Genomic DNA, 14,951 nt, shown 5'->3' on the forward strand with positions numbered 1-14,951 from the left:
GGGCGCACGCGTCTGGAGTTAGTTTGCAGAGGCTGGAAGCCCTGGCGTGCCCATTCTCTCTCTCTCCCTCTATCTGTCTTTCTCTCTGTGTTTGTCGCTCTCAAATAAATAAACAAATAAATTAAAAAAATTAACCTGGATATTATTAGTCCTAGTTTTCAGAATAAAAAATGGTGGGTAGTAAGTGCAGTATTTATAATATTCAGAGCTATAAATACTATTTTTGCTCCCGGTGTAGTGTCTATACCAGAAATACTTCAGCATTATTGTACATGAATTTTTCTCACTAGTATTTAATTTGCAAAAGTGAGATCTCCTCCAGGGTAGGTGGATGAAGTTTCAAGTTGTTTTAGTCATCACTGTTCAGCATCTAACCTTTTGTTAACTTCAAGTATATTTGACAAACAGTACTGAACGTATTTAAAGTGTATGATATAGTTTTATGTTATATATATATATATATATATATATATATATATATATATATATCTCATAACATTTTCTTTGTGTGTAGAAATCATTTATGACCTGTGAAACTACCAGATATTTTATGTTTACACTACAGCATTACTAAATACATTCATGATGCTTCTTAGATTCTCACAATATATTCATCTTCAAGTGAATGCTACTACCAATGGGCCAACATCTCTCATTGTCCTCACCTTCCATGTTCTTGGCAAGCAACTTGCCACTCTCCATTGCTATGAATTATATTTTTTTAGATACTGTATAAAAGTGAAACCATCTACTCTTTCCTTGTCTATTTGTCTTAGCATAATGCTTTTATAAATGACAAGTATTTTCTTTAATTTTATTGTGGAATTATATTCCAGTCTATGTATATGACACATACACACATACAAACTATATATAGATATAGATTATATAGGTACAACCTATATATTACATTTTTAAATCCACTCATTACTAATGGACATTTAGTTTTGCCAATGTGATAATTATTGTGGCTAATGGTGTTATCACATGTGAGTAAATATATCTCTTCAAAATACTTATATTGTTTTCTTAAGATATATGTGCAATAATGGCACTATTAGATCACATGGTATTATATTTTTAATTTTTAAAGGACACTATATACTTTTTAAAAATATTTTATTTATTTTAGAGACTGGAAGAGAGAAAAAGAGAGAGAGGAAGAGACAGGTAGAGTGAGTGCAACAGGGCTTCCAACCACTGCAAAGAAACTCCAGATGCATGCACCACCTTGTGCATCTGGCTTATGAGGGTGGTGGGGATTCACACCTCTGTCCTTAGGCTTCACAGGCAAGTGTCTTAACCACTAACCCAGCTCTCCAGCCCCATACTGTTTTCACAATTGGCACACCAATTTATATTACCAGAAACAGTTTATAAAGATTCCCTTTTGACTAAATTCATACTTCTTGTGCTTGATGGTCAGGAATTAAGGTGCTTGCCTACAAAACCTAACAACCTGGGCTTGATTTCCCAGTACCCCTGTAAAGCCAAATGTACAAAGAGATACATGCATGTAAAATTTATTTGCAGTGGCTAGAGGTCCTGGAGTTACCATTCTTTCTCTCTCTCTCTTTCTCTATCCTTATAAATAAATAAAAAATAAACAAACAAATAAATAAATAAATAAAATAAATAAATAAATAAAAGTAGGGCAATGCTGTGTATGTCCATGGACTAATCAAGAGAATCACATAAATAAGCTTCATTTAAACTACACTTTGGACAGTCACAAAACTTGACCAATATAAAACACCCTAAAAATTCTATGTAGTAAAAATAATACAAGCTATACCCTCTGATCACGAGTCAGAAAAATATACATATATTAATATTTAAAGAAAAGAAAGAAGCCTTGTGCACTTGAAAATTTTAAACTTTATTATATGAACTTTGGTTAAACAGAATTTTTATTTTGAAACTGCAAAAAAAAACCTCATGAAATACTACCAGAACTTGCTGAAAACAATTAGGCTACTGTTGATTATTTGAGGCTATGTTTTTTTTTCTATTGCACTGGTAAAAATGAAAGTATTAAAATCAATGATTTAGTTCATGACTTGAACAGAAGAGTGTACAATATCACACACAGAATAGATATAAAATTATAAAGTAATAAAATATTTACAAATATATTCCATAATTTATATAAATTACGATATGTTGTGATAAAATGAGCTTAATCTAGAAATATTTATATAATATTTGAAAAACAATCAGCATAAATGAATATGTTGATAGTGAGCCAAATGAACACATAATCTTAATAAATTAAAAAACTTTTGAGAGGGCTGTAGAAATTGCTTAGCAGTTAGAGTGCTTGCCTGCTAAGTAAGGATCTAGGTTTGATTCCCCAGGACCCATGTAAGCCAGATGCACAAGGTGGCCCATGTGTCTGGAGTTTTCATGCAGCAGTTAGAGGCTCTGGTGCACCCATTCTCTCTCTATCTGTCTCTCTCTGGAATAAATAAATGAATTAATTAAAAAAATACTTTTGAGAAAGCTCAATACTCACTTGTCATTTATAAAATAGAAATCTAGTAATAAGGAACTTTGAAAGAAATGCATTTTCTATCATAATAAAGGGAGTAATCATAATTTAGAAATTTTGCCTAATTTCTAAAAAAAAAGAAAAGTGCTCTACTACTAAAACACAATTCCAGTGTCCTATATTCATGAATGATACAAAAAATATAAAGGAGACTATATATCTGTAATATATCTATATAACTATATCCATATCTATATCTAATCTGTATCTGGTCTAAAACAGTGGAGGGACAAATGAAAAACTAACCTTTTATATCTAATATAATCTTTTCATACACTAAACCCTAAGTGATCAACAAAATGTTACTTCTAATAGTAAGGGAATTCAGTCTGCTCAAAGAATGAACAATCAATATAAAAAATCAATTGTATTACTATATTAGAATAACTAAACAAATGTTCTAATAAATAATTTAAAAAATAAATATAAAAACAATTGTATTCATGCTGACAATAAATCATGAAAAATGCAATGATAAATAGAATAAAATCTATGCAAGACTTTACCTATGAAAAAATTTTTAAAAATAACTCATTGCTGGAAAAACTAGTGATATTTAAAACAAGTGAAGATACACACAAGTATTCATGAATTGAATGACTAAACACCATTAACATATTTAATTATACCAGGCTAATTTACAGAGTCTACATTTCCAACATTTTTTCAGTGTGAGCTTATAGAAATTGACAAGACACTTTAAAATGGACATGAAAGTTAAAAAAAAGTCTTACAATAGCCATAGCACCCTTCTGACAGAATAAAAGAATGATTTCAAGGTTAATTCCAAACCTATACTCATCAAGACAGTTTTGTAATAGCACAGAACATGCCTATAACACTCAGATAAATGAAACAAAATATAAAATTAAAAACAAGTGTAGATATTATCAGTTTGTCCTTGATAACAATACTTTGATACAGGTAATTCAATCAAGTGAACAATACTGACTCAAAAGTGTTACTGAAACACGGTACACATAGGAAAATTAACATTTCCTGACACAACCACAAAAATCAACTTCAAGTAAGTAGAAGTCTAAATAGAAGCACATGGTAGCAGTATGTAAAATGAGAAATATCAAACTTAGAAAAATGTTCAACTGGTGGATTTGGGTGAAAGCATAATGGAGAATCATTATATGTGTTTTCTTTAATTCCTTATACTTTAAAGTTTTCAAAATATAAAAATTAGAGAAATTTCTAAGGCAAATATTAAACTGTTAACTTTTATTCAGTCTTTTTTGCTATAAGGTGATCTGTTAATGATTTTTCTATTTAGTGTATAATTGAAAGATTTTAACATTAAAAAGAAATGACTAGCAAAAACTGTCTAAATTTAATGATATAGCTCATTCATCAAGTTTATTTTATAATCAAATGTTACATCTATGAAAAGGGTATTTAACTCGTAGTTTTCAAAGTTTAGCTTTCATTAATTCCCACTGTACCTTGGAATGGGAATGTGACTTGTTTATATGCAATCTCATAAACAGATTATACTTCATAAACTTCAAACAGGTCTAAGTGACTATAACTTCTTATCATAGATTTGCTGAGAACAAAGCTTCAATATGTTTGAAATTAAAACAGTCTTTGATTTCTATTTAATTCTGAGATTATTATATCAGATTAAATCCCATGACATTCAATAATAGCATTCTGTTACATCCTTGCCAGAGATAAAGTCATTTATTCCTTGGTAAAAATTTGTCTATATTCATTTTAGTTTCACAACAACACGTTTACTCATTTCTGTTCTTGTCTTTTATCTCAGAAACTCAAACGGTTTATGAAAGACACAGTAACAGTATCCCTTGTAAAGAAAAAGAGGTGGAGATGGGTTTGCTCTAGTTCAGAGTGCCACCCAAAGCCTGAAGCACTGGCTTCAGAATTCAATGATCCAGACCTCTGAAGTAGTGCAAAGTTACATTCACTCAAATACAATGTACATTGTGGGTTAGAATTCATGTTTCAGTAAAATTGATCTTGAGTTTAGTTTGTTACAAAGCTAAAGAAAAATCTATCCAAGAAAAGCACTATTCTTTCAGAAGTAAGCTTTTAATCACACATATGAGAAGTATGATAAGGATGTTCATGTGCACATGAAAGAGAAAGACATGTGGAAAAAGTACATGGGAGAAAAGAACAAGGTTCAGGGTACCTGAAATCTCCAAATCAAAGTGGTCCTTGGGCTCTGAGAACTGATGATGCACAAAAAGTAATGTGCATTGTGGGACATTTGAAACCTGCAAAACACAAGCCACCTGCAATTATAAAATGGCATGTTTCTAAAATGTCTTTGAAAGACATGTGTTGGAAATTCCGAAGAAATTTTCTCACAGAGGACACATTACTCACAGTACTTTTAGGAGTTAATTTTCCCATCAAGACTTCACAAACCTCTTACGTTGACCTAAACTGTAGTACATATTATACCTTACCTGTGCTTTTGTCATTAGATCAGACACCAGGGGCCTCTAAGGCTTCCCTTATTTAAAGAAATGATGGAAAACCATGCTGCATAAAGGGTTACTATTCCCTAAAATTGGACCAAACATAAGCATGTGACTTCTTGAAAAAAATAACTGTCATGAGATGGGAGGACAATATGTCAGGTCCATTTTCATCACAAAACTGTTTATGAGTAATGGTTCTAATGAAAATATAAGGTTGCTAAAAAAAAAACTTGAAAAATAATCTGTGGATTTGTTGATATTTCTATCCTAATTCCTCCTAACTTTTTATATCATGTAACGCCCTAGTGCAATATGACTTGTTATTCTATGTGGTTGAATATTTGCTACTTGATTGTCAATAATAATTATAAATCTCCAGTAGTAAAATATAAAGTTTTGTTATTAATTTCACAGTTAAGTGATTATAAGTAATACATGAATATTCATTAATAGTACTAACTAACCTACATTGAGTATCTATATAAAGCACACAATTTACTTTGCTCTTAATTCTAATAAAACTCTTAAAAGAAGACATTATTATTCCAAAGAACACAAGAGGCCACAGATGTCTACGGAGATTTAAAGTATACCTGAATCATTCTGCTTTGAATTGGCACAATTCTGCATTTCCTACTTTAATTTAATTTATAATTACATTCAATAAATGTTTGTTGAGAGCCTACCATTTGATAGACAGGCTTCTAGAAAACTTAAACATTAAAAGGCAACTGTATTTTAGGATCCTATCCAGCCAGCAATAAAGGGACATGAGTCACAGAAAAAGATAGGAACACATTTTATTATAGAACTGGAGAAGAGGGGAGCTGCTAGGAGGTACTTCTGCGATTTAAGGGATCACAGAATTGAAACAGAGATAATTTCATTTTTTTATGGAACTCACACATGCCACATTCACACAAGATGATAATTTCCATTGAAATGCTAATTTTTTCTAGTAAGTGCCACTGCTTGGAATAATAAATCCACATCCTAGATCAGGTATCAACCAGGAAAGAATTATAGTGCATGTGTTTCTGTCTCCCTCCCTCCCTTCCTCCCTCCCTTCTTCCCTCTCTCCTTCCCTCCCTCCCTCTCTTTCTTCCTCCCTTCCTTTTTCTACCATACCTAGATTCCTATTGTGTTTTTGGAATATATGAAGTGAAGATTGCTAGACATAAAGATGTAAGAATGCTAAACAAAAATCATTATGAGAGAAAAAAGTGGAAATTCTGACAAAAATGAGATGTAAAAAAAGTAATGCTTGGGGCTGGAGGTATGGCTTAGCAGTCAAGGTGCTTGTCTCCAAAGGCAAAGGAACCAGGTTCAATTCCTGAGGACTAATGTAAGCCAGATGCACAAGGTGGTGGTCCATGCATCTGGAGTTCGTTTGCAGTGGCTGGAGGCGCTGGTGCAACCATATTCTCTCTATCTCCCTCTCTCTTTCTCTCTCTCTGTTTCAAATAAATAAATAAATTTTCAAAAGTAATGCTTGATATAGCTTCTAATCAGTGAAGACAACACAGCAACACACCAATGGCTTGAGGAGACAATATTTCTGCAAAAACATGAGCACATTTAGGAAGATCATAGGCTTGGAAATGTACACTGGTTTGGAGAAGAAAAGAAAAAATAGTCTACCATTACAAGGGGTAAGGATACTTGAAAATGAAACTGTAGCACTGGTGGTGGAGCTATAGATATCAGCTTTTGTTATTCACTTGACAGTTATTAGGAAAAATCTGGTAACTACTCTTGGACACTTAGAGGTTTTGTGGGATTATATCACAATATAAATACTGCAGTTCTAATGCCTGTTGGCATATGGCATTCCCACAGCCTCTATTTTATGACTTCTCAAATGAGAAACACTCTGTCTTATAGAATGGTTTCCCCACATCTGCTGATATGAGCTCCGGCTAAGTGAGTGTTAATGATCTTCATGCCATCCACTCCACCCAGGTCTTTGTGCCAGTGACATTTCCAATATAAATGATATGTGGATAGAAATAGTTGTAATTCAAGAGAGTCAATACACCACACAACACAGGTTCCTATCTGAACTCTCAAGCAATTAGGCAACAGGAATAGGAAGATGGAGGAAAAATAATCTCCAGTGGTCAACATCCTAATCAGAAGGTGTTGATGTTTTCACACAAGGATTTGCCAAGGTCACCCACATGTGCACAGACAGACTTGAAGAACAATAGGACTCAGTTGTGGACTTATATCCCCAAGCTGGCTAGAAGGTTAGGAGCAGAACAGAGCACGGCATCCTATTCTGAATGTGGACCCCAAAGCAATGTCAGAAGATGAAGATAGCTGGCAAGAAGGCAAGAAGACAGTGCCTACTCCCAGACTGAGCCACCACTTGTCACTTTTTCATTCCTGGGAACAATTCTATGGCAACAGAGAGAGAAAGAAGGGCTATGTTAAAAGGATATACCTATGAAAACAAGGAAGCAGTCAGAACTGGGTATTACTATCTCTTCATCCTAAAGTAAGATTGTATACTATTTGGTCATTCATGTGTGATAGTCATCAATATATGAAGAATGATGAACTTTGCCTGATTCTGTAAACATTTACCAAGATTCTCATTTATGAAAGACACTATGATGTTGTCTGAAGTGCAAAGCATATAAAACATGGCATTTAATCTCAAGCAGTTTATAACTGTAAGTTACATCCTATTAAGATATTCAAAGGAGAATTGTGAAAATAATGCAAGGTATTCAGAATGAATTAATGATCTATATTAAATTTTTGAATATGTGAATGTTACTCGTGTTAATAGCTATGTGAAGGTTTAGACAAAATATAGTCATGGAAAATAAATTCCTTTAAATTTCACCAACTTGAATAATTCTTTCCACATCTGGTGTTACAGATTACCAATAATTTCATATAAAGACTTTTTTTTTACTTTCTCTTTATTAATTTTGATTATTTTCTTTATAACTCCCAGATATGTTAGGCCCCCATATCAATGTCAACACTCCATATATTTACTTTTAGGTGGTCTTTAAAAGTGACAAACAATAGTTTTTGTTCCCTTTTCCCCCCACTGATGGATGTCATTAAAATATGATGCTTTGGTTTTTTGCCTACCAACTGAGATATAGATAAAAATAATATAACAAGAAACTTCTGGTTTTTTCTTCAGTAACAAGCAATAGGATTATGCTAAGTTTCATGCAATAGCAGGTCATATTTTATCAAGTTTCCACTGCATTTACAGTGAACAATGGCACACTATGAAGAGACTTCCATTGACACAGTCATTCTTTTAGATTTGGAAACTTTCCATACAAATTAAAGAATACCTCAAGTATAAAATGCATTTTCATATAACTGCTAAAAGCATCTATCCTTTAAAATTTTACTGTTGTATAAATGAGTGTGTGTAATAGCAGAAATAGAAAATTATCTGGTAACTAATAATACTGATTCATGGCTACACTTTATAAGAGCATTGGATATGTTATCTCATAAATAAATTTCACTTCATCACAACAAAAGATACCCTATTTGTTTCACATAAGAAGGGACTGGAATATAAAGAAAAAAATATCAAATGCTCAAGAGTCTGAATAATTGATCAAAATTACAATAAGTATGATTGACTGTGAATAGGAACTAGGCTCCAGAAGACTACAGGGCCAGTCTTAAAATATCCCACTTCTAATAGAGCACCCAAATGCTAATACATTTATATAAAGTTTATTACATGCTGTTAAGATGACATAAATAACATGTAGTATAATTAGTAACATGGAATAAAGCCATATAGTAACTACCATACCTATATACATACATACATACATACATACATACATACATACATACATACATACGTATGTGTATGTATGTGTGTGTGTGTGTGTGTGTGTGTGTGTGTGTATATAAAATGCATCATTAGCTCAGGCCCAATTTCTTATCTGCTGTGCTATCTGCTCGCCCAGCTAGAGCTCAGGCTGTTTTTCCCACCCACACATGAAATCAGGACCACTCTGCCCATCTGCTTGCCTGCCTGCTATCTCAGGCCACCCTGCCCCCCAAAGAGGCACCATTTCTGCCACCCATCAAGATCACAGTCCTACTCTTCCTGCCCATACACTGTGATGGGCAGAACACAGTACAAAAGAAATAACATGAAAAATCAAATGCAAGTAAATCCAGTAAGATCACCCAGTCCTACAATGAATGTGTCTAATCAAAACATAGAAGAGACATTATGATCATGAAGTTATGAGCAATGCAACTCTGACCAAGCTACTGATAGAACTTACAGAAAAGCACAAAGGGCTGCTAATCATGTGAATGCACCCATCACTAGACTAGACCTAATAGATTAAAAAAAATAATGGAAAAAGTTCAGACATTAAGAGTATGAAGAAGAGTGAAAAAAAATGAGGGCCTCAAAAACCAGCTGGCAATTCTAAATGAAGACATAAAGAAAAGCAAGGATGAATTCCAAGAAACATCAAGAAAATCAGAAAATGATGTGAAAAGGGAACTTGACAGCGACATGGAAACTATACATAGAAAAGTAGAAGAAAATGCAAACCTAATTGAACAAGCCCAAAACTCTATAGAAACTCTCAAGAATAGAGTCAGTCATGTGTAGGATAAGCAACTCATGGTCTAACTTACTTAGCAACAAATAACCGGGTGTGATGTCCATACAAGTGCAATCGTGGCACACAGCCATGGTGGGGAACCAACTGCTCTTGTTTGGCTAACTGATCCCCTCACTGGTATGAGACCCATAGCTGGAGCTGGGAAACAAGTCAGAACCATATCCAAACATAAGTCCACTTTCCATTATCAAGCTACCATCAATCATGGGATACAAGAGGACCTACACCTATTAAACTCTCTATCAAAAAAGTAAGTGTTATCTCAATTTTCTGGGTGCTAACTTACTCTTTGTTGGAGAATCTGCTTCTCTTTTCAGATAGATGCAGATCCTAAGGAGAGAGCAGCCCCATCATACCTCAAAAGGGGCCCAAAGGAAACTAGGGAAAATTGGCGAAACAAGCAGGGGTGCTGTTTTTGTGATGAAAAGGATACCAGCACAAGGGGGGAAGGAGACCAACACAGAGAAAAATCAACTCCTACCAAACCAGAGAGCCAGAACCTCAGAGGCCCTCAACACCTCAGCACTGAAGTAGACCAAAAATGAACCAAACATGGTTCAGGGAAATTTTGCGGAAGAGGGGATGGAAAGACTGTCAGAGTCACATGTTGGGTCATGATTTGCAGAGGCATTTATCATACCAATAACTGTGGGCTAACTCCACAATGCATGACCCATTTACATCAACAAGGAGAGGCCATTGGGAGGGGGTAGGTCATGGATGAGCCTAAACAATGGTGCCAAACTGCCTGTATTTGCTGATAAGAAAACTAATAAAATAAATTAAAAAAAAAAAGAAAGAAAGAAACTCCAATTTGGAAGAAAAAAGAAAAGAATCAGTTTGAGAGTTCAAAAGTTTCAAGAAGTTCAAAAATTTCTATGAATGGGACATTAAGGAATTGTGGGATGCCTCTAAATGTTCTAACAACTGGATCAGGGAAATACCAGAAGTGGAAGAAATTCAGACCAAAGGCACAGAGAATTTATTTAACAAAATAATCAAAGAAAACATTCCCACTCTTTCAAAAGAAAGGCCCAGCAAAATACAAGAAGCCAACAGAACTCCACACAGATTGGACCAAAGTAGAAACTCTCTAAGACATATTGTCATTAAGACTCTAAACATTGACACCAAAGAGAAAATCCTAAAAGCAGCTACAGCTAGGGAAAAACAGCACTTCATTTTAAAGGTAACCCCATCAGAATTAATTCAAATTTCTCAATGGAAAACCTGAAAGCCAGAAAGGCCTGGAAAGAAACACTGCAAAGTCTAAGAACCTATGGCTTCCAACACAAAGTGCTTTACCCAGAAAAGTATTCCTTATAACAGATGCTGAAAGAAAACTTTTCCATGACAAAACTCAGCTTTACAATTATATTAATGCAAAACCAAACCTACAGAGAGTATTTCAGGAAATTCTCCACACAGAAGAATCAAATAATAAACCTCAAATGTCTACAAGAAGCAGAAAACAATAACCAAACTCAGAGAAGGCACAAAAAATTTCAATTCCATGAAACCACATATATCAGCAAAATATGGCATGGGTGAAACTGAGCCTCAGAGTCATTACCTTAAATATTAATGGCCTTACTTCATCCATCAAGAGACAAAAGCTAACAGGGTAGGTCAGAAAATTAGAGCCCTTAATCAGTTGTTTTCAAGAAACCCATCTCACCACTAAAGACAGACACCTCCTCAGAGTAAAAGGGTGGAAAACAATATTCCAGGCAAATGGGAATAAGAAACAAGCAGGTGTAGCTATACTAGTATTAGACAAAATATTCTTCAAACCACAAATAATCAAAAAAGACAAAGAACGCCACCATACTTTTCAAGGGAATGATCCATCAAGAGTGTATTGCAATCATAAATCTGTATGCACCAAACACAGGGGCACCACAGTTTATAAAGCAAAATCTACTTGACAATAAAACAGAATTAACCACAAACACCATCATAGTTGGGGCCTTCAATATACCATTATCAGTAATAGACAGATCATCCAAACAAAAACTCAACAGGGAAGTAAGAGAGCCAAACAAAACCATAGATCACTTAGACCTAACAGACATATACAGAAAATTCCATTCCAAATCCACAGACGACACATTCTTCTCAGAAGCCCATGGAACATTCTCTAAAATAGATCATATACTGGGTCACAAAGCCTGCCTCCATATATTTAGGAAAATTGACATAATTCCCTACATGATATTAGATCACAATGCTATATTGCTAGAACTTAACAACCAAAGACCCACCAAGAATCACATTGGCTCCTGGAAACTGAAAAGCACACTTCACACTTTTAAACAATAAAAGGGTAGCCAATGAAATAAAAAATGAAATTGCAAAATTTCTAGACATTAATGATGATGAGAACACATCATACCAAAACTTATGGGACACAATGAAGGAGGTCCTCAGGGAAAAATTCTTAGCACTTAATTCTTTCATTACAAAGACAGAGAGATCCCAATTCAATAACCTAACCATCCACCTATATGCACTGGAAAAGCAAGAAAAATCCAACCCCAAAAGCTCCAGATGGAAAGAAATAATTAAGATCAGAGAAGAAATTAGTGAATTGGAAACTAAGAATCCAGTTAAGAAAATTGATGGACTAAAGAGCTGGTTCTTTGATTAAAAAAAAAAAAAAACAAGATTGAGAAGCCCCTGGCATATTTGATAAAGCATAAATAAATAAATAAATAAAGAGAGAGAGAGAGAGAGAGAGAGAGAGAGATGCTTTAAATTATGAAAACTAGAAATGAAAAAGGAGAGATCACAGCAGACATAAGTGAAATTAGGAGAATCATCAGGACTTCTCTCAAAAAACTCTACTCCATAAAACTGGATAATATGGAGAAAATGGATAAATTTCTGGACACATACCATCTTCATAGCTAAACTCAAGCAGATTAATCTCCTAAACAAACCTATCATACTAATTGAGATTGAAAAGATACTAAAAATCCTCCCCAAGGAGTCCAGGACCAGATGGCTTCTTAGCTGAATTCTATCAAACCTTCATGGAAAAACTCAGACTAATCTTTCAAAAACTGTGCCACATAATTGGAGAACAGGGAAAGCTACCCAACTCCTATTATGAAGCTAGTATCACCCTAATTCCAAAACCAGGCAGATATGCTGCAAGAAATGAAAACTACTGGCCTATTTCCCTGATGAACTTAGAGGCAAAGATCCTGAACAAAATCCTCACAAATCAAATTTAACAACACATCAAATCCATTATCCACCTTGATCAAGTGGTCTTCATCCCAGAAAAACAGAGGTGATTCAACATACAGAAATCTGTCAATGTAATACACCACATAAACAAGTTAAATGCAAAAATCACATGATTATTTCAATAAATGCACATATGGCCTTTGATAATATATAATACCACTTCATGATCAAAATGTTGGAGAGAATTGGCAAGTTCAGTTCATATCTTAACATAATAAAGGCAATATAGAAAGAACCTACAGCCCAAATAATTCTTAATAGAGAGAGATTAGAGGAATTCCCATTGAGATTAGTAATGAGAGACGGTTGTCCACTCTCACTTGTGCTCTTTAATATAGTTCTGGAAGTCCTAGCTCAAGCAATAATACAGGAGAAAGTAATAAAAGGGATACAATTTGGAAAGGAAGAAATCAAGTTAGCTATATGCAAATGACAAAGATACAAGAAAGAAGTAAGGGACATGGTCCCATTTTCAATAGCAACAAAAAAATCAAAACACCTAGGAATAATGTTAACAAAGGAAGTGAAAGATCTATACAATGAAAACTTAAAAACACACAAAGTAGTAATTGAGGAGGACTTGAGAAACTGGAAAGACCTCCCATGCTCCTGGATAGGCAGAATTAACATTGTGAAAATGGTAATCCTACCAAAGGCAATATACAGATTTAATGTAGTTCCACTTAAAATTTCAACATTGTTCTTCACAGAGATAGAAAAAAATGATCTCAAAATTCATATGGAAAGGCAGAAGGCCTTAGATATCCAAGCATGTCCTCATCAAAAGAAATGTCTCTTGAGGCATCACCATACCTGATCTAAAGCTATATTACAAAGCCATAGTAATAAAAACAACATGGTACCAGCATAAAAACAGTGTAGACCAATGGAATAGAACTGAGGACACAGACTTTTGGCTAAACAGCTACAGCTATTTGATATTTGACAAAGCTTCTAACAATATAGGCTGAAAAAATGGCAGCATATTCAACAAATGGTGTTAAATAAACTGGATAACTATATGCTGGAAATTGAAACTTGACCCACATATCTCACCATGCACAACACTCAAGTCCAAATGGATCAAAGACCTCCATATAAGACTAGAAACTCGGCTACTACTGGAAGAAAACCAAGGAAGTACTTTCCATGATGTAGGAATAGAAAAACACTTTCTGAATGAACACCCAGTACAAGGGATTGTAAACAATCACTCAACCAATTTGATCACATAAAGCTGAAGAGTTTCTTCACAGACAAGCATACAATAAGCAAAGCCAATAGATTACTCACAGAATGGAAAAAATATTTGCTGAATATCCAACTGACAGTGGCCTAATCTCTAGAATCTACAAAGAACTCATAAACCTAAACAATAAAATGCCAAATAACCCACTCATAAAATGGGGCAAAGAGCTGGACAGGCTGTTCACAGCAGAAGAAATATAAATGGCAAACACACACTTAAGAAAATGTTCATCATCCCTAATTATCAGGGAAATGTAAATTAAAACAACTATGAGATTCCACCTTACCCCAGTAAGGATAGCAAACATCCAAAAATGAAATAAAAATAAATGCTGGTAAAGATGTGGAGAAACAGGAACCCTCATGCACTGTTGGTGGGAATGTATGATGGTACAACCACTTTGGAAAGCAATATGGAGACTCCTAAAAAAGTTAACTATAGAATTACCAACAGACCCAGTTTTTCCCTTACTGGGCATCTACCCTAAAACCTTCAAGCCTCAGTCCAGACAGATTTGCCCAACCATGTTTATAGTGGCTCAATTTGTAATAGCTAAGAGATGGAATCAGCCCAGACATCCATCATTAGGTGAATTAGTAACTAAGATGTGGTATATCTACATGACAGAATTCTACCCAGTAGGAAGGAAAAATGAGACAATGAAATTTGAAGGAAAATGGTTGAACCTGGAACAGATTATTCTCAGTGAACTTACCCAATCACAGAAACATAATTACCCCATAGTCTCACTCATCTACAGCAACTAACCTGAATCTACCCAAGATGCTGACATA

The sequence above is a fragment of the Jaculus jaculus genome, chromosome 10 (genome assembly GCF_020740685.1).
Source record: "Jaculus jaculus isolate mJacJac1 chromosome 10, mJacJac1.mat.Y.cur, whole genome shotgun sequence".
NCBI lineage: Eukaryota > Metazoa > Chordata > Mammalia > Rodentia > Dipodidae > Jaculus > Jaculus jaculus.